This window comes from Pinus tabuliformis, chromosome 8 (genome assembly GCF_031772625.1).
Source record: "Pinus tabuliformis cultivar Carrire ecotype Pingquan chromosome 8, CPIR1, whole genome shotgun sequence".
Classification (NCBI taxonomy): domain Eukaryota; kingdom Viridiplantae; phylum Streptophyta; class Pinopsida; order Pinales; family Pinaceae; genus Pinus; species Pinus tabuliformis.
Window position 1 is genome coordinate 206,273,212 of NC_142294.1, and position 18,705 is coordinate 206,291,916.

Sequence of the window (18,705 nt, forward strand, 5' to 3'; positions counted from 1 at the left end):
TGCGGGAGGATACAAGTTGAATTTCTTGGTAGAATTACCATCTGATATATACATGTCTCCCGACCTACAACTTATGAAAGCATCAGCTGTGGCCAGCCAAGGTCTTCCTAGAATAAGAGGATGTCCTCCTAGATTGTTCTTGGGAGTTAAAATCATAAAATCAACTGGATACTCCCAAGAGTCTAGTGAGACTGGAATGTCTTCCAATACACCATCAGGTTTAATGATTGATCTGTCTGCAAGTTGCAGCAAAGTAGGTGTAAAGAGAAGATTAGGAAGTTTTAACTGATCCATGGTCTGTCTACTCATAATGTTGATAGCGGCTCCTAAGTCAATCAAAGTATTTGGGATTTCAACCCCATTAATATGAGTTTTAACAATAGGGCTACCGGGATCTACATATTTTTGCATGGTAATTTTACCCATCATAATGTCTGCAATTTTTCCAACTAGATGTATCCTTTTTGTGTCTCTGGTTCTTTTTATTGTTTTTTTCAAACTCATCTCCTTTATTGTCTTTGCTAGAATGGGAATCTCCTTAATGGCTGTTAACAAGGGGATCTTGATACAGACATTTTTCAATTCATCTAGAAAGCTATAGTCAGGCAACCAAATCTGCTTCTCTACTCCTTTATCAATTTGCAATCTTTCAGGAAAAGGAGGAATAGCTGAAGATGTAGGTTGCTCTACTAAGGGAGTTGATTCTTTTTCTTTTTCTTTAATGCTTGGGTTTTGAAGGGATACTTCAGAACCTTTATTGGCTTTGAGAGATTCTTCCTCAGAAATGCTTGGTTGTTGAGTACTTGTAGAAGGTTGGTCTAAGATTCTACCTGATCTGAGTTGGACCTCATTGAGAGGGACAACCATATAGGTAGGGAATGGTTGACCTTCCATAAGTGGTTGACCTTCCATCACATAAGCATTTTGAGGATTCCTATTATTGGGGTTTGGTTGAGGTTGAGAGGGAAGTTGATTTGGCCTCTGCTGAGATTGTAACAAGAGTTGAGAATTTTGATTTTGTGGAGGAGGTTGTTGTTGAGGGAATGGTAATGACAATTGTTGACCTTGATTTGGAAGTTGGGGAGCTTGCTGGTTCTGAAAGGATTGAGGATATTGATAGAATTGGGCAAATCTCCCATAAGGATTTTGCATTTGCATGCTTTGCAACCATGCTTGGAAAGGGTTTTGTGGTTGTGACCAAGGTTGTTGCCAAGGATTCCAATTTGGTGGGGGCTGGAAATTCATAGAGTTGTTAAACCCTTGATTTTGCTGTCCCTGCCAAGGTTTCCTTGCAACAAAACAAAGAGATTCAAGCGTACTTGGATCTTCTTGAAAGACTGCTTTGAGGCCAGGGATTGAAGGACATTCCTTGGTCTCATGAGTTTCTGAGCAAATTACACAGGTTTCCACAACTTGTGCTTCCAAGGGACATTCCCTTAAAGCATGCTTCTTTCTACACTTCGGGCAAAAAATGGTCATAGCCTCGGCTTCTGCCTTTTGTTTATTCTGAATCTTAAGGGTATCAATTTGTTCACTAAGATTCCCTAAGATGTCAGTTTTAAATTCATCTAGCATATTACCGATTTCAGCCCTACTCACTGATCCTGTTGCAGATTTATTTGCCCTAAGGAGAGAAGGATCTCTAGGCCCTTTTTGAGTTTTTGATTTGCCTCTTGAGAGATGGGTACATAGTTCTGCTATATCACTGAGAGGAAGTTGAGAAATATCCCCTTTCCCCATCATGTTTAAGATATCTATCCACTCATCCCTAATGGCTTTTAATAAGAGGGCTTTTAAGGTCTCTTCATCCAAGGTGCTCATTTTTGCTCTTTTTAAATTATATTGAAATCTCTCAAGTAAATCTTCTAAGCTCTCATCTTCTTTTTGCATCATTTTAAAAACCTCATCCTTATGATTAGTAGGCATACAATAGTCCAAATACCTATCCAAAAAGGTTTGTTTCATTTCATCCCAGGTCCTAATGGACTGAGTAAGTAACCCCATGAACCATTTCAAAGCTTGATCCTTTAACGTTGATGGGAACAGTTTGAGTTTCTGAGTATCATCCAGATAGTCATAAGTTCGACACACAACTTCAAATTCAAACAAGAATGTTTCAGGGTCCTCAGTTCTTAACCCATGAAAATTTGGGAGAACAGATGGTGATATGTTTTTCATAGTGGCTCGGGAGTCCTCATCAACAATGGGAAACCCAAATGTGTTATCCCCATCTCTATTTCCTCCAATGGGACCTCTACCTCCTCCGTTGTTATTGTTATTTCCTCCTCCTCCTCTACCTCTACCTCCTCCTTCTTCTTCGGCCATGATGATTCTCCTAGGGATTTCAAAATCTTCTGGTTCTTCTACAAGGGGTGAATGAGAAGAGATTTCTCCTTCCTCTTCAGGTGAGTCTATTTCCTCAATTACAATTGGTTGTCTGGTAGGAGAAAGAGAAGAGTCTCTTCCTAGTTCGAACTCAATAGAAGGTATAGGAGAGTCAACTCTTGGTTCTTGAATTTCAGGACTAGGAGTTTCGGTTGGAGATAAGGGAGGTATCTCTTGTCTATCTCTTGAAGCAGATGGATTTGTAAAAATTGAACTTCGAGCTCTAGCTAAAAACCTTCCCCTAGAATCTCTAGCTCTATGCATGTCATTTTTATTTTATCCTCAAGTTAAGTTAAATAGTTCTTTTTCTGATCTTCCAGTTCACTCTAGGTGCAAGAAGAGAGCATACTTAAGAAACTATTAGATTAATAACTTTCTCCTTTCTGATCCTCCAGATCACTTCAAAGTGCAAGAGGAGAGCATACTTAGATAGGTTATTAACTTCTTTTCTTGAAGTTGTTGTTTTTTTTTTATATTTTTTTTCTTCTAAGAATATGGCTACTTAATTTCACTTCCCCGGCAACGGCGCCAAAATGTTTAGTCAATTTAGTGTTATCTAAATTGCTAGTATTTATTGTCAACCCGGGGCTCGTAAGCTGATGAAGTGAAGGTGTACTATATGTACTTAAGTATCCTCTTAGAGTTTTTCTTATCGTTGGGGGTGTTGTTGCGGTTTAATTATGTTCCTAAATGGAATGAGAATTTATAAACAAGTGAGTGATGGTGTGTGTGTAGAGTGAATTCTAAATGAGTGGAAGTGTGTGTTGAGTGATCTCTAACTATTTGCTTGAAAGGAAATGCTTGGAATGAATAAATGAAATTGAAATGACTTGAAATAAACTTGAAAGCAAATGACCACTACCAATGGCACTAGACACCGTTCAAGTTGCTGCTAATAAAAGGAAAAAGAGTCACTTTTAAAACCCAAGAATGAAGATTATCTCTCTCTAACTCAATGCCTCAAAGCACATGTACTGTGTAAAGCACGGAAAGAAAGTAGCTTAAGTGGAATTATAAAAGTGAGAAAAATATGCTTGAAAGACTAATGATAATAATTTGCTATTTCTAATACTCTACTTCAGCCATATGTACTATGGGAAGCATGATTAGAAAGTAGTGAGGAAATAGTCTAGGAAACACTTTAAAATCAAAACTTTTACTTTAAAGACTAGTGGTAATGATTTACTCTTTCTAACTCAATACTTCAAAGCACATGTACTGTGTAAAGTAAGGAAAGAAAGTAGCTTAAGAACAGTCCAAAAAGCACCCAAACAAGCTGCAAGTTAGTGATATTTTGATCTTAAAAGATAGTAGTTTATGATGAAGATCATTCATGTATGTTAACAACTCTTTGAGAAATAAGATTAAAAACTAACTATAAAGACAAAGGCAGCACTTGAATTGTCAACTTCAAATACCATTAGCTGTAAAGCAAACACAACACATATAAAAATAAATCCCGGGCTAAAAGAAACCTGCAAAGAAATAACACTGATCAGCTGAAAATAAAGGAAAACAAGTAAATAAAACTATACATGCTTAAGAAAACAAATGAGAAAATAATGAAATGCTGCACATGAAATACTTTACAAAGGCTGAGATGAGCAGGGGCCCTCTGTTCATTCAGCCACAAGAGAACTCAAAGATCTGGAAACTTCAAAACAGTGCTATATTGATTTCTCCATTTGCAAAAAGTTTACAAAACAGAGTGCTGGAATAGCACTAGAAAACAGAGTTCACAAACGCTTCTAAATTCAACACGAGTGCAGCAAAATACAACTAATCAAAAGTTCTTTGAGCGTACGCAGACGCATCAATTTATAGGAATTTCTAAGCTATCCTTTGCGTACAGCTAGTTAACAGAAAAACGATAACAGTCATGCGTATTAAATGGCTCTTTGACACATCACGGTTGCATAAACGAGTTTGGTGGTTCCTGTCATCATGGATAATAAATCCCTGTTGGATTGCGTCCTCTGCCGTCTTTAGAACCTGGACAAATCACCATTGGAGATGACGTGACCAAATAGCTTTCAAACACCGTTAAACCACTTTGAGTTGACCGTGGTTAAACCAGCTTTGACCATGGATGAAAGTGACGTGGATGGTTGGAACAATAGGATAGGAACCTCGACCACACTGATACCTGAGTGCCCATGTGGCCCGTCTAGCAAACTGACACGTGGATCATAGTGTTTAACAAAAAGGCTGCAGGATCTTCAGATAGCTGCGGGATCATCAGATAGCTGCGGGATTCCTGCAAGTAAGTCAAAAACTAAACAAATAGTCATCCATTAGCAAAACTTGCTTGATCATGCTTATTGACACTGAATGTAATGATCTGAGAGGTTTTATGGTGAAAATGAGGCAAAAGTGAAGGAAAGATAAGGAAAAGTGGAGGAAAATGGTAGACAAATAGGTGTAAAATAGAGGTTCTACAAGAACTCATGAGGGTCATTATGAATTTTTGGTCATGCCTTTTGGCCTTACCAATGCACCTTCTACATTTCAAGGTTTGATGAATTCCATTTTAAAACCCTTCCATAGAAATTTGTGTTAGTATTTCTTTTATGATATACTAATCTACAACAAGTCTAGGAAGGATCATGTTCAACCTCTTGATAGGGTGCTCAAACTATTGGACGAGAAACCATTATATGCAAAAAGCTCCAAATGTTTCTTTGGAGTTCAAGAGGTGGAATAACTAGGTCATATTGTATCTCATGAAGGTGTTAATGTAGACCCTAGAAAAATTAAAGCCATTAAGGAATGGAAAATCCCCACATCTATAAAGCATCTGCGAGGATTTCTCAGGTTGACAGGGTATTATCGCAAGTTTGCTAAGAATTATGGGAGAATAGCAGCACCTCTAACAACATTAGTTAAGAAAGATTCATTGTCATGGACTCCAGAAGCAACAAAGGCCTCGAACATCTTAAAGAGGCAATGTGCCAAGCACCGGTCTTAGCTACGCTGGAATTCACAAAAACCTTTATTGTGGAATGTGATGCTTCAAGAAATGAAATTGGTGTTGTTTTAATGCAAGATGAAAGACCCATTGCTTTCGAAAATCATCCAATCAAAGGAAAGTATTTACACAAAGCTATTTATGAGAAGGAAATGTTGGCAATACTACATGAACTTAAGAAATGGTGACCTTACCTAATGGGAAGACACTTCAAGGTAAAAACAGATCATGATAGTCTTAAATACTTTTTAGAACAAATATTATCCTCTGAAGAGCAACAAAAATGGGTCACAAAGATGTTGGGTTATGACTTTGAAATCATCTACAAAAAAGGGAAGCAAAATGTTGTGGTAGATTCACTCTCAAGAAAGGATGAGGATGTGGAAGCATTGATGTGCGCCATTTCTATTATCCAACCAGATTGGATAAACGAAGCAAGGGATGAATGGAAGAATGACGAAGAAGTGTGGGCACTCATTCAAAAGTTACAACAAGATCCTAGTACATCTAATACATTTAGCTGGAAAAATAATTTGTTATGGTACAAAGATCGCTTATACCTATGTAATAATTCCCAACTCAAACAAAAGATTCTCACACTTCTCCCTTATGAGGGCACTCAGGATTTTTAAAAACTTACCACAGAGTTAAAAAGGATTTTTTTTGGGATGGCCTTAAATCGAATATTCAAAATTTTGTGGTGGAATGTTTGGTTTGCCAACAAAATAAAGTTGAAACAATTAAGACCCTAGGTCTATTACAACCTTTATCTATTCCAAGCCAACGATGGGAGGAGGTTTCAATGGATTTTATTACAGGCTTACCCAAGTTAGAAGAAAGAGTGTCATCATGGTGGTAGTTGACAGACTTACCAAGTATGCACACTTTTGTGCATTATCGCATCCATTTAAAGCCAGTACAATTTCAACTGCATTTATGGAAACAATTAAAAATCTACATGGAAACCCAAAGATTATTATAAGTGACAAAGATCCCATTTTCACTGGAAATTTTTGGACAAAATTATTTTCTTGTATCAGTACTCAGTTAGCTCATAGCTCATCTTATCATCCTCAATCTGATGGGAAAACTGAGATAGTAAACAAATGTTTGGAAGGATATCTTCGTTGCTTTGTATCTGATAAACAGACACAATGGGTCAAATGGTTGCCTCTGGCTGAATGGTGGTATAACACTTCCTTCCATATTGCAGCAAAAATGACCCCATTTATGGCACTTTATGGATATCATCCACCATCCATCACATCATATTTAAGAGAAAATTCTAAGGTTCAAGCAGTGGAACATCACATCGAGCATCAATAAGAAGTTATCCAACTCTTAAAGGATAACCTCACGTTGGCGCAGAATAGAATGAAACAACAGGCAGACCAACATCGCATGAAATAAGTTTTGATGTAGGTGACTGGGTATTCCTACAGCTACAACCATATAAAAAAAATTCCCTCAATCAATCTAAGAAGGATAATAAATTATCACCAAAGTATTATGGTTTGTACAAGGTGTTGCAAAAGATTGGTACTATGGCATACAAATTGGAGTTTCCTGCAGTTTCCTGAGTGCACCCAGTTTTCCATGTTTCATGTTTAAATAAGGTTATAGGTGACAAGCTCCCAGTTCAAACAATATTTCTAGAACTTGATGAGGAACGAAAAATCATATTAAAACCTGAAGCAGTCACAGAAACAAGAACTCGAAAACTACGAAATCGATCAATTACAGATCATCAAGTGGAAGAACTTATCCGCTAAAGATTCGACATGGGAGGATGATAATTTTATACAGAAGCATCTAGAACTACTCAAGCGTTGAGGACAACGGTTTTCTGAAGGAGAGGGGCATGTTAGGTCCTTATAATACCAGTGGTTCCCCCATTACTATTGTCATTGTATCCCTTATTTTTATTATTGTGCCCCTATTATCCCCATATTGTTATTAGTGTGCCCCATAGAAACCCACTATTGTTATTGTTGTGCCCTTATGTTATTACTGTTATGTCAGCTTGATTATATTGTGACTCCTTAAACTCCTATATATAGAAAGGAGTTTTAGTCATTTCAATCATCCAAGAATTGTTCATTTGTGTAATGTAAAGGAGGTTGCCCCCTCGAAGAGGCTGAATTCTAAGGCATTGATCTATATTTTCTATCTTTTTGTGAGTTGGTTTCATAACAAATCTCCTCAATTGTTTACACCAACACATCTTTTTGATCTCTTTCAAGGTTGGCCAAATCTCCTTTTTTTATCTCATCCTATGCATTGTTCCATATTCTAAATGCATATCGACGCTAGTTTATACAAGATTTACACCCTTTTAATTTTGTTTCTACTATCTTCTTTCAAGCGCCACTACTTAGACCATTCTTAATATTCCAATACCCCATGTAGGGATTATGCTTTCATCTTAATGGGGCTTGGTAGCATACCCCATTCCACCATGAACATCTTTATCTAGATAGGTATGTCTTCAATCAACCTTCTATGTTGTCCTCTCTTGAAAGTTTCCAACGTATTTATTAATGACCAATGTCATTTCACTACAAACTCTAAACCATATCCTTTCATAGCACTTTCAAATGAAAACTTAACATCTTGGGTCAACTTATGGCCATTACCATTGGATATTTATTAAGTTATTAGCGGTGCACTCAATTCTTGACCATGGAAAACAATGTAGATTCTTCTTTGCAAGTCTTTCCATCCATTCATGCAAGTTCACCAAGAATTCAAGCTTTGAAAATCTCATCCAAAACACTCAAACACATATTTATTTTTGAATATTGCAACATATTTCCCAAGTATGCACTTTCTTGGCATGCATGAATTCTCACTTCCAACCAATCTTGAATCTTAAATTGGTTAAGAAAGAGAGAAAATATGAAGTTTAAATAGTTTTGACCAACAATGTGGAAACTAATGCCTACTAACTACTTGGGTAATGGAGTCTAATATAAAATTACTATGGAGATATCAAACCCTTGAAAGGAGTAAGGGGGGAGACCCTAAGTTTCCATTTTTAAAACCCTAGCTATCATTCAATACGGGGATAAAATCAAGAGAAAATCTCTCTAGGAGATTCTCAAGATTCTAAATTAAAGCATGCAACATTTCACCAAAAGTTTCAAGTAAAGATATGTATTTAGACAAGGGATATAGAAACCCTAGCAAAACATATTGAATACAATAACCATAAAAAGATATTCAACAATAAAAGTACTCATAATATATAAATGAACAATCATTAATTATCCTAAAATGGTGTCTCTAAAATAAGGACTAGTCTCCAATTGCAAAATATTCACAAAGTTCACATCTCCACAATAGTAACAAGGTAAAAGAGTTATGTTGAATTCTTCTAGAAAGCTAAAATAGTCCACCAGTGATGATGAAAAGAAGCCTGAAGTGCCTTTTATTTATCGGAGGTTTACATTAGGGGAACTTTGAGGTATAAAATGGGCCTCCTAAGGAAATTATAAAATAATAGTGGAAATAGTAAAATAAGATTAGATTACATCATCAAATTTTAGAGGGAAAAAATAAAAAAACTAATCTTTTCAACTCGTATTTTCAACTTATCTCCCTATGGGTTTAATCAAATTGTTAGATGATCCAAAAATACAATCTTATCATAGGTTATAAAATTAGAATAAAATAATTATTAATTTAAGATATTAAATTAATAATTATTATTCTATAATATTTAATTATTTAAAATTAGTATATTGTTGTAACTAGATATGACTCTCCAAATGCATCGTATCTTAGGCTCTATTTTAGGAGATTTGTTAGCTAGTTGGTTTGAATAACATTTATTGTAAATGGACACTTGTTATTTAATAAGTGATCCATAATTAGAGGTAGTTAGGACATGGAGCTTATAAATAGCTCATTGCAAGAGTGTTTGGATGTTCGGGTGTAAACTCTTGCAAAATCTATTATGTAATTATTTTTTCTGATTAATAAAATTACGTGTCTGAGGACACTTTTGCCATTATTGTGGTATCAGAGCTCCAGTAATGCTGCAGTGGATGTGAAGAGGAGATTCTAGCTGTACAAGTTTTTGAAAACTCCATTGAATTGCTCAGCATATGATTGGTATGGAATTTGTCCTTTTTTATTTAAAAGAAAAGAATTTTTATTATTGTTTTTAGATTGTTAAATCTGAAAACCAATTTCTGTATTATTATAAAAGAATAAAAAAAGAGAATTAGTAAAAATAATGAAGTGTTGTTGCATCCAAGAAACTGCCATCCCTCCCTTTGCTACTTGTTCTTCTTCAGATAACGCTCTACACCAATGATCATACCCCCAGTAGAATTAGTAAGGACCCATTCAGTGCCAAAGAAGTTGAGTCTGAAGCGTTTTGGACTAGAAATGGAAGAAAAAGTTTCACGCTGTACTGAAAATTGTTTATGAATTGATCTATGTTGCGACTGTTCCTGCAGAGTATACGGGCACCAGCGATATGTTCATGTTGATGCTGCCAAACAAACAATTATGTTTCGACCCAAATCCAACACTTGAGTTGTTGGTCAAGATGAGATGCACCGTCTGAAAATCTGATGTTTTCATTGCCCCACGTAATGTAAAAATTGTCGCTGAAATTGGCCGATTGGATTATTCCCAAAAGAGGGAGAATCGTTGTTATGCAAATATATACTGACCACTTTTGATTTTCAAAACCATGCTTTGCTTTTTGGTGAAGTTGGCAGAAGATTTTTTCATCAGGACAGGATAGTGTGCTGTGAATTGGGGCAGATCAGTAGGAGAGAAAGAACTTTGTCACCCGATCAGCGTGGAGAAATTCGGGAGCTTCTTCTTGGCCTTTGGCATAGGTTTCTTCTCGGCCGCAAAAGATTTCTCTGCAACCAGCTTCTTCTCGGCGGGCTTCTTCTCACCTTTGGGAAGCCTATAGAAAGTCCAATTCATTGGTTGAATTCAAGGAGTGACCCTTCAATTTCCCTCAGCAACAGCAGCAACTTTAAGGCCTTTCGAAACCCCAAGCGTCCCAAGGATTTTTGACAAAAACGTGAGCATTCATAATTTACTGCAAAGAGCCAGCGTGAGCAAACCAGTGTGGATTTCTAAAAGCATGCAGCGTGAGTTAGTTTAAATGGTCAAAGGATGTGTTTTTTTTAAAAGCATGATGTATGCTTTAAAAGTAGATTTATTCACATTTTTGAAGTTCACGTAAAATTCACCTTTTTTTAATGGGAGTTTTAAAAAGAAAAGAAAGTAATGTTAATGGAGGGATAAGGTGAATAATAAAGTTTTTTTGTTAATGGGGAAATAAGGTGAATCATAAAGTTTTTTTTATAGTTTGTAATTTGGAGAAATAAGATTTTTATAGGTTGTAATTTGGAGAGATAAGGTTTTTGTTATATAGTTTGTAATTTGTAATTTGGAGAGCGAAGGATTTTTCTATTATTTGTAAAATAATATTTTTGGAGAAATAAGGTGTGAGGGGTTATTTGTAAATGTTTAGGGCAGTAATTTTTTTTTTGGAGTAATAAGGAGATTTTGTTTGTAATTTGTTCTTGGAGAGATAAGTGTGGCATTGTAACTCAAAGTAATTTTACTTTGAGGGGGGTAACATAATTTTTTTTTACCAGTTTTTGCAAGAGCATCATTGTAAAAGTCAAATTTTGAAAGTTACCTTGTAAACATTTGAGAAATTGACTAGAGCCAAGTGCAAAGCTCAGTCATTTTTCCCCTGCTTCAACAACTATACGAGGCTCAAGGCCAAGCCCCGATAGATCTTCTTCTTCTTCTTTTTTCTTTTTTTTTGTGTGTGGTGTGTTGTGTTGTCCATCTTGTCATTTCTGTTCTGATTCTTGGTGCGACGCTTCAATGATACAATGTCTAAGTTGATTAATTTGTTTTCTAATTCTGACAAACTTGAAGGCACAAAATCTTATAAAACATGGCACCGTATCATCGAAAGCACTCTCATTTACAATGAATTATGGCAGGGTATACGTGATGGAGATATTAAGTCGAATAAAGCCACAGATGCAGCTGCACTAGCAAAATGGGAAGTTAAGAATGTCAAAGCCTTAGCTCTTATTAAATCTTCTGTGAATGATGAAATGTATGTCCATATAGAAAATGCTACAGATGCATGGTCTGCTTTGAAAACTTTTAAAGACCTCTTTGATACTCAGCCTGAATCAAAGAAAGTTGATCTACAATTGAAATTGTTACAACAAAAATTGACTGAAGGAGGTTATGTACTTGAATATATCTCAAGACTTAAGAATATTAGGCAGGAAATCATTAATGTTGGTTTTCCAGCAATAGATGATAGTTTTATGGTAACAATTGTAATTGTTGGACTTCCTTCTTCCTACACACATTTTTTGGAGACTCTATAATTAACCGGGAAATTAGAGAAACTAAAGTTTGATGAGCTCTGTGAAATGTTGACTCAACATGATAAAACCTTTGGGAAGAAGAAGAAAGTTGGTGAAGATTTTTTTCTCACAAAGGCCAGCACTAGTAAATCATCAGCAGACATTTCTCGAGGCAGAGGCAGAGGCAATTAGAATCAAGCAGCACAAAGTTGAGGTCGAAGCCAAAGCAGAGGAAACAACTTTAATAGAGGCAACAGTTCAGGAAGGAGTAATTACCAAGGAAGAGGCAATTTTTAGGGACAAGGAAATAATAATCAAGATAGAGGACAATCTCAACATAGAAGTCAGAGTGGAGGTAGAGGACAATCTTCAGGAAGAGGAAGAGACTTAAGTCAAATTGTGTGTCGAAGATGTAATAAAGTTGGCCATTATGCTGAAGATTGTCAAACATCTCTTAATAAAATTCCTGAGTTTCAGCATCACTCAGCACAATTTGCAAATGATCAAGATGATGATAACTCAGAATACGTTTTTACTTCCTCACCAACATCACAATTTTCATCACATCTTAGAAGTGATTATGAAGATGCCTAGATCTTGGATTCGGGGGCAACACAGCACATGACTTGTCGACGTGATTTTTTTTGGAAATTTCAAGATTGCCAACTTAATTCCATTTTTCTTGCTGATGATACAAAACATACTCCTTATGGAAAAGGAGCAGTTAAAGTTTTTCTCCCTGGCATTGGAGAAAAATGATTTCCAATGTATGGTATATACCAACTTTTAAGAAACATTTTCTCTCTTTAGTCATGATTCAACAAGTAGGACATCAGGTGATTATGGAAGATGGATTAGTCAAGATTAATTCAGTCAAACAGAACTTGAAAACTGTCATGATAGGTTATGAAGATGGAAAACTGTTACGGATGAAAGGGACGGTTATTCCAAGGCATTCAGATTTTGCAGGGGCAGTGACTACAGGTATTTCACTTATAAGACTATGGCATGTAAGATATGGACATTTAAATTTTGAGAGTCTTTCTCAATTGTAGAAACAAGGAATGGTTAAAGGGCTCCCCACTTTCAAAAGGGAAAATGAAAAATGTGAAGCTTGCATTTATGGCAAACAAAGTCGAGAAAGTTTTCCAACAAGTTCATGGCGTGCAAACAGGCGGCTACAACTAGTTCACAATGATGTTTGTGGACCACTACAAACTTCATTTGGTGGTTGCAAATATTTCTTACTATTCATTGATGATTTCAGTAGAATGACTTGGGTTTACTTCTTGAAGAACAAGTCAGAAGCATTTGAGAAGTTTAAAATTTTTCGCCAACTTGTTGAAAATGAATTCAAAGAAAAGATAGGTACTCCCAGGACAGATAATGGGGGAGAATTCACGTCAAATGAATTCAAAAATTATTGCAGTGAAAATGGCATAAGACGACATCTTACTAATGTTTACACTCCACAGCAAAATGGAGTAGTTGAAAGAATGAATCGCACCTTGTTAGGAATGGCGAGATCCATGTTAACTTTCAAGAGGTTAAGTCCAACATATTGGGCAGAAGCAATACATACAGCTGTCTATTTAAGAAACAAATCTCCAACTGCTTCTTTAGACAGAATCACACCTTATGAAGCTTGGTTTGGTTTCAAACCTCGAGTTAAAAATCTTAGAGTTTTTGGATCAGTATGTTATGCCTTAGTTCCAAAAGAAAAATGAACTAAGCTTGACTCAAGAAGTTTAAAATGCACAATGATTGGCTATTCTGATGAGAAGAAAGGGTATCATCTTTTGACCAATGGAAAATTCATTGTGAGCAGGGATGTCATTTTTGATGAAACTGAGAGTAAGAGTGCCAAAGAAATAAAAAATCTTCTGCACAAGTTAGAAACTAAGGGCAGTAAAAGAAATGGAAAAATGCAAAGTCAACCAACTTCACCAAACTGGTATGAACTTGATTTTCCTTCCTCTGAAGATGAGTCATCCAGTCCATCTACATCAACAACATCATTTGGGTCTTCTAGCAGTTCATCCACATCTCCAAGTAGCAGCAGTTCTTCTGATAGTGATTCTCCAGACTCTTCACCTGAACGAAGAACATCAATTTATATTAATCCTCTTTACAATGATGAAGACTTTACAGGAGTGCAAACAAGTGAGCACCAACTACTGAAATGGACAGTTCAACTTTTGAAAGATGTAAAGCCTGATGAGTGGAATAAAACAGGCACCAGAAGGGCACATAGAAGTGAAGGCCATTTTGCCTTGATAGCAAATGATTTTACTAAACCTTCCACATACAAAGAAGCAGTAAAACATAAAGAATGGCAACAGGCTATGGTTGAAGAATATCAAGCAGTAATTGATAACAACACTTGGAAACTTTTTGATTGTCCATCAAATGTTAAACCCATAGGATGCAAATGGGTTTACAGAATTAAGTATAATCAGAAGGGATAACTTGAAAAGTATAAAGTATGACTTGTTGCAAAAGGTTTTGCGCAACAGGAAGGCATTGATTATGAGGAAACTTTTGCTCCTACAACTAAATGGAACACCATCCAATTAACACTTGCATTGGCTACTCAGAAAGGATGGAAAGTTCATAAAATGGATGTGAAAAGTGCTCTTCTCAACGGGGATTTACAGGAGGAAGTGTATATGACCCAACCACCAGGTTTTGAAATTAAAGGGCAAGAACATAAAGTCTGCAAATTGATCAAGGCTTTATATGGATTAAAACAAGCTCCCCAAGCTTGGTATGCAAAGATGGATGAATACCTTAAGAAAGTTGGTTTTCAACGAAGTGAATCTGATAATACTTTGTATGTGCGACAACAGGGAAAGTATCTGGTAATTCTTGTTATGTATGTAGATGATTTGATTATTACTAGCAACCATGATGATCATATCGCACAGGTGAAAAAGGAGTTACATGAAGGTTTTAAGATGACAGATTTGGGATTACTTCACTACTATCTTGGAGTTGAAGTCTTCCAACGTCCACATCATATTTTCATTTCTCAGAGTAAGTATGTAGCAGAGGTTCTTCAGCAATTTGGCATGCAATATTGCAAGCCCGTTCTCACCCCCATGGAGCAAAACTTGAAACCTTCAAAATTTGAAGGGGGGGAAAAGGTGGATAGTACAACTTACAGATAGTTGATTGGCAGCTTGATTTATTTGACAAATACTCGTCCTGATCTATCTTATGCAGTCAACATTCTTTCACGTTTTATGCAGGAACCACGAGACAGCCACTGGAATGCAGCCAAAAGAGTTCTTTGATATATCCAAGGAACAAAAGATTTTGGTCTTCTTTACATAAAGACTAAAAATTTTGTACTTGGTGGATATTCCGATGCCGACTTTGCTGGGAATATTGATGATCGAGCATCAACATCAGGTTATTTAATGAACATGGGGTCAACAACAGTATCTTGGAGTTGTAAGAAACAAGCTACAATGGCCACTTCTTCCGCAGAAGCAGAGTACATTTCAGCATGGGAAGCAGCATGTGAAATTGTTTGGTTGCGCCGAATTTTGCAGGACTTGGGCATTTCTCAAGCAGAAGCTACATCATTATTCATTAATAGCTAGTCAGCCATCAAACTTGCCAAGAACCTAGTTTTTCATTCAAAGACAAAGCATGTGGACACCAAGTATCATCATATCAGATCTCTCATTGCCAAAGATGTCCTCAAGCCAGTTTATTGTCCTTCTGAAGATCAGATCTCCGACATTTTTATGAAACCACTTGGCAGAATAAAATTTACTAAGATCAGGGATGAACTTGGTATCTGTTCTAATGTATCTTTGGATCATAGGGGGGAATGTTAGATGATCCAAAAATAAAATCTTATCATAGGTTATAAAATTAGAATAAAATAATTATTAATTTAAGATATTAAATTAATAATTATTATTCTAGAATGTTTAATTATTTAAAATTAGTTTATTGTTGTAACTAGATATGACTCTCCAAATGTGTCGTATCTTAGGCTCTATTTTAGGAGATTTGTTAGCTAGTTGGTTTGAATAGCATTTATTGTAAATGGACACTTGTTATTTAATAAGTGATCCATAATTAGAGGTAGTTAGGACATGGAGCTTATAAATAGCTCATTGTGAGAGTGTTTGGATGTTCGGGTGTAAACTCTTGTAAAATCTATTATGTAATTATTTTTTCTGATTAATAAAATTACGTGTCTGAGGACACTTCTGCCATTACAATTTTCAAGCGGCAACACCTGTTGGATGAAAATTTTGATTCCTCATCCAAGGAGTACCCATGTTGCATACTTTCGATGGACCCTTCTACACGAGAAATGAGAAATACATGAAAAATGTGACTACAATCACGTTTTTTCATGTATTTCTAATTTTTCATGTAGAAGGGTCCATCAAAAGTATGCAACATGGGTAGTCCTTGGATGAGGAACTAAATTTTGCATCCAACGAGTACTCTTGCTCGAAATTTGAGTAAAACCTTAGGGAGATAAGTTGAAAATATGAGTTGAAAAAGTAGTTTTATTATTTTATTAGTTTTTAATATTTTTACTTTTTTACTCCAAAAATAGTGAATCATCCCCCATGGTTGACATCATCATCTTGAATCCTATTGGTTCTTATAAAGTTTATTTTGGTTGTACATTTTTCTTAGGAGGCCCATTTAGACCTTAAAATTCCCCTAATGATGCAGTTTCTCACACTCTATGCAAAAAGGGTCACTAGATTCTAGCAAATATCAAAAGGAATAGGGGGTAGGATGTAGGATGGACTAACATCACTATGATTTAGGCTTGCTCCCTTCTTGTCACAAATATCCACGAGGTTAGAATACGTAAACAATGTGTTAGTGTCGGTCTTGAAAGCCCTCCATCAGAGATCAAAGCTCTTTGCATTTGCATTAGTAGGTGTCTCATCAGTGTCAAAGTTTGCATCCCGTTAGGCATGCCATAACCCTGATGGAGGAGCTGGTCTATTTATACCCCTCTTGGCTTTGCTGGATCAGGTTATATCATGTCATTGAGTTTTTCAAGCTTGTCTTGTTTTGTCTTAAGGTCAAAGGTCCTAGGTCTAGGGTTTTGGTCATTTGTCTCAGCAAGGTCATGTCTTTGAAAGTCCTTGAGTGCCCAGCAAGCCAGAGAGAGGATTGTAATCATGTTTCTTTGATATTCTCATCATGTACAGTTCATTTTTAACCTTGGATTTAAAAACTCTGTTTTTAAAGCCAAGGTCATGTTAAATTTTTGTAAAAAGAATAAATTTCCAAAAAGTCTTCAAAAAGGCAGCAATAACCTTGGTCCCCTTGCCACAGTCCTTCAGATGATCTACCTGCAAAAAGAATCAAGTCAAAGCACTCAAAGAGTCAAATTCAGGATAAAGGAAACCAAAAAATCAGTGTTTTAAAAAGTGTCAAAATAAACTTTATAAAGTGGGTTTATGGATGAAATTTTTTCAAATGAAGTTTATAAAAGGTCGTATTCCCTCCTTTCACTCTCATTGTGCATTCTAAAGCTTGCAAGAGAGGTTTTGAGAGAGTGATTGGAGAAAGGAGCGAAATTACAGTGATTCCGGGCAGCAGAGTGGTGCGCGACCCGTTCAAGGAGGTGCGCGACCCGTCCAGAGCACTCCACCAGTTCAAAAAATCAATGGGCGTGACCCGTTGGGAGGTGCGCGACCCATTGGGAGGACTGTGCGACCCGTTGAGCCGCTGGCCTACAAACCTCAAAGGAATTCCCTAATTTCTCTTCAAATCATCTAAGTTGCTCGAGGTAGGGTCTTTACACATTGTGTTTGAGGTTGATGAGGAATGTAAGCCCCTATGCTATGATTTTAAACTTAAATTATGCAAATGAAAAAGACTTATATGACTGCCATATTCATATGCAAACTGTGCTAGGGTTTTATGATGTTTCAAGTTGTTTTTTCCCTTCAGTTGATTTCCTTTCCCTTTCCTTTTGCCCACACTCATATGTACATTTCTTTTCCCCATGATTATTTTATAAATGAAATACAAATCCCCTTCCCATCCCTAAATCACTAAAACTAAAAACCCTACCCCTCTCCCAAAGCATCAAAAACAAAACAAAGTGAAACCCTAATTCCCTTCTACCATATGCATATGCAAGATAACAAAAACTGTTGATAAAATGTCAACATGTGTGGTGTATGGTTTCCCTTTTGTTTTTTCCTATTAAACATGTATGCATATGTTCCCATGTTCACTTGTATGCATGTTTTTTCCCATATGTAATACTCTTTGCAAATGATTTCCCTATTACAAATATGTGTTCCTATATGAATATGATTTGCAAAATTTCCCTTAAAAACTCCCTGCTATTTTTATATATTCCCATTCCTGGTTTAAAATTTCCCTCCCCTAACATTTCCCTCATGTTTGGTTCCCCTTGAAACATCATAGATTTCAGCACTTTTGCAGGCAGAGACAACAGTTTAGTTTGTCCACTTTGCTCCAAAACCATGTCAGAAACCGAAACTTATGAGCAAAGTGATGACCATTCATCATCTACAGAGGTTGAGGAACAGAGGAGGCCTCGTAGAGGGGCTAAGGGAGGACATCATAAGCGGGAGGAGCCTACTTCTTTGGCAGAAATACAGGCCTGTCCTTTGGCAGTGAATTGCTTCCAGTACATGTCTTGCTATCAGTTTTGTGAGAGGATCTCTCAGATTCAGCATCATAGAGAGTTGGCCCGCTTGTTTGTCTTACACCTCCATGATGGACATGTCACTCTGGCAGGGGTGAACTTCACATTGACACCTGAGGTGATCTCACAGGCTACATGGATACCAAATGTGGGTGAGGTTTGGCCTAAGCGCAGGTTGCTTGATTTTGTTCACTTTGAGCCCTATGTCCGGCCATCATTTGTGAGACTTTTGACGGGTGTTTTCCCATTCAGATTTCTCCGGAGTGAGTATGCTCCCCTCATGAGGCTTATTATGCATT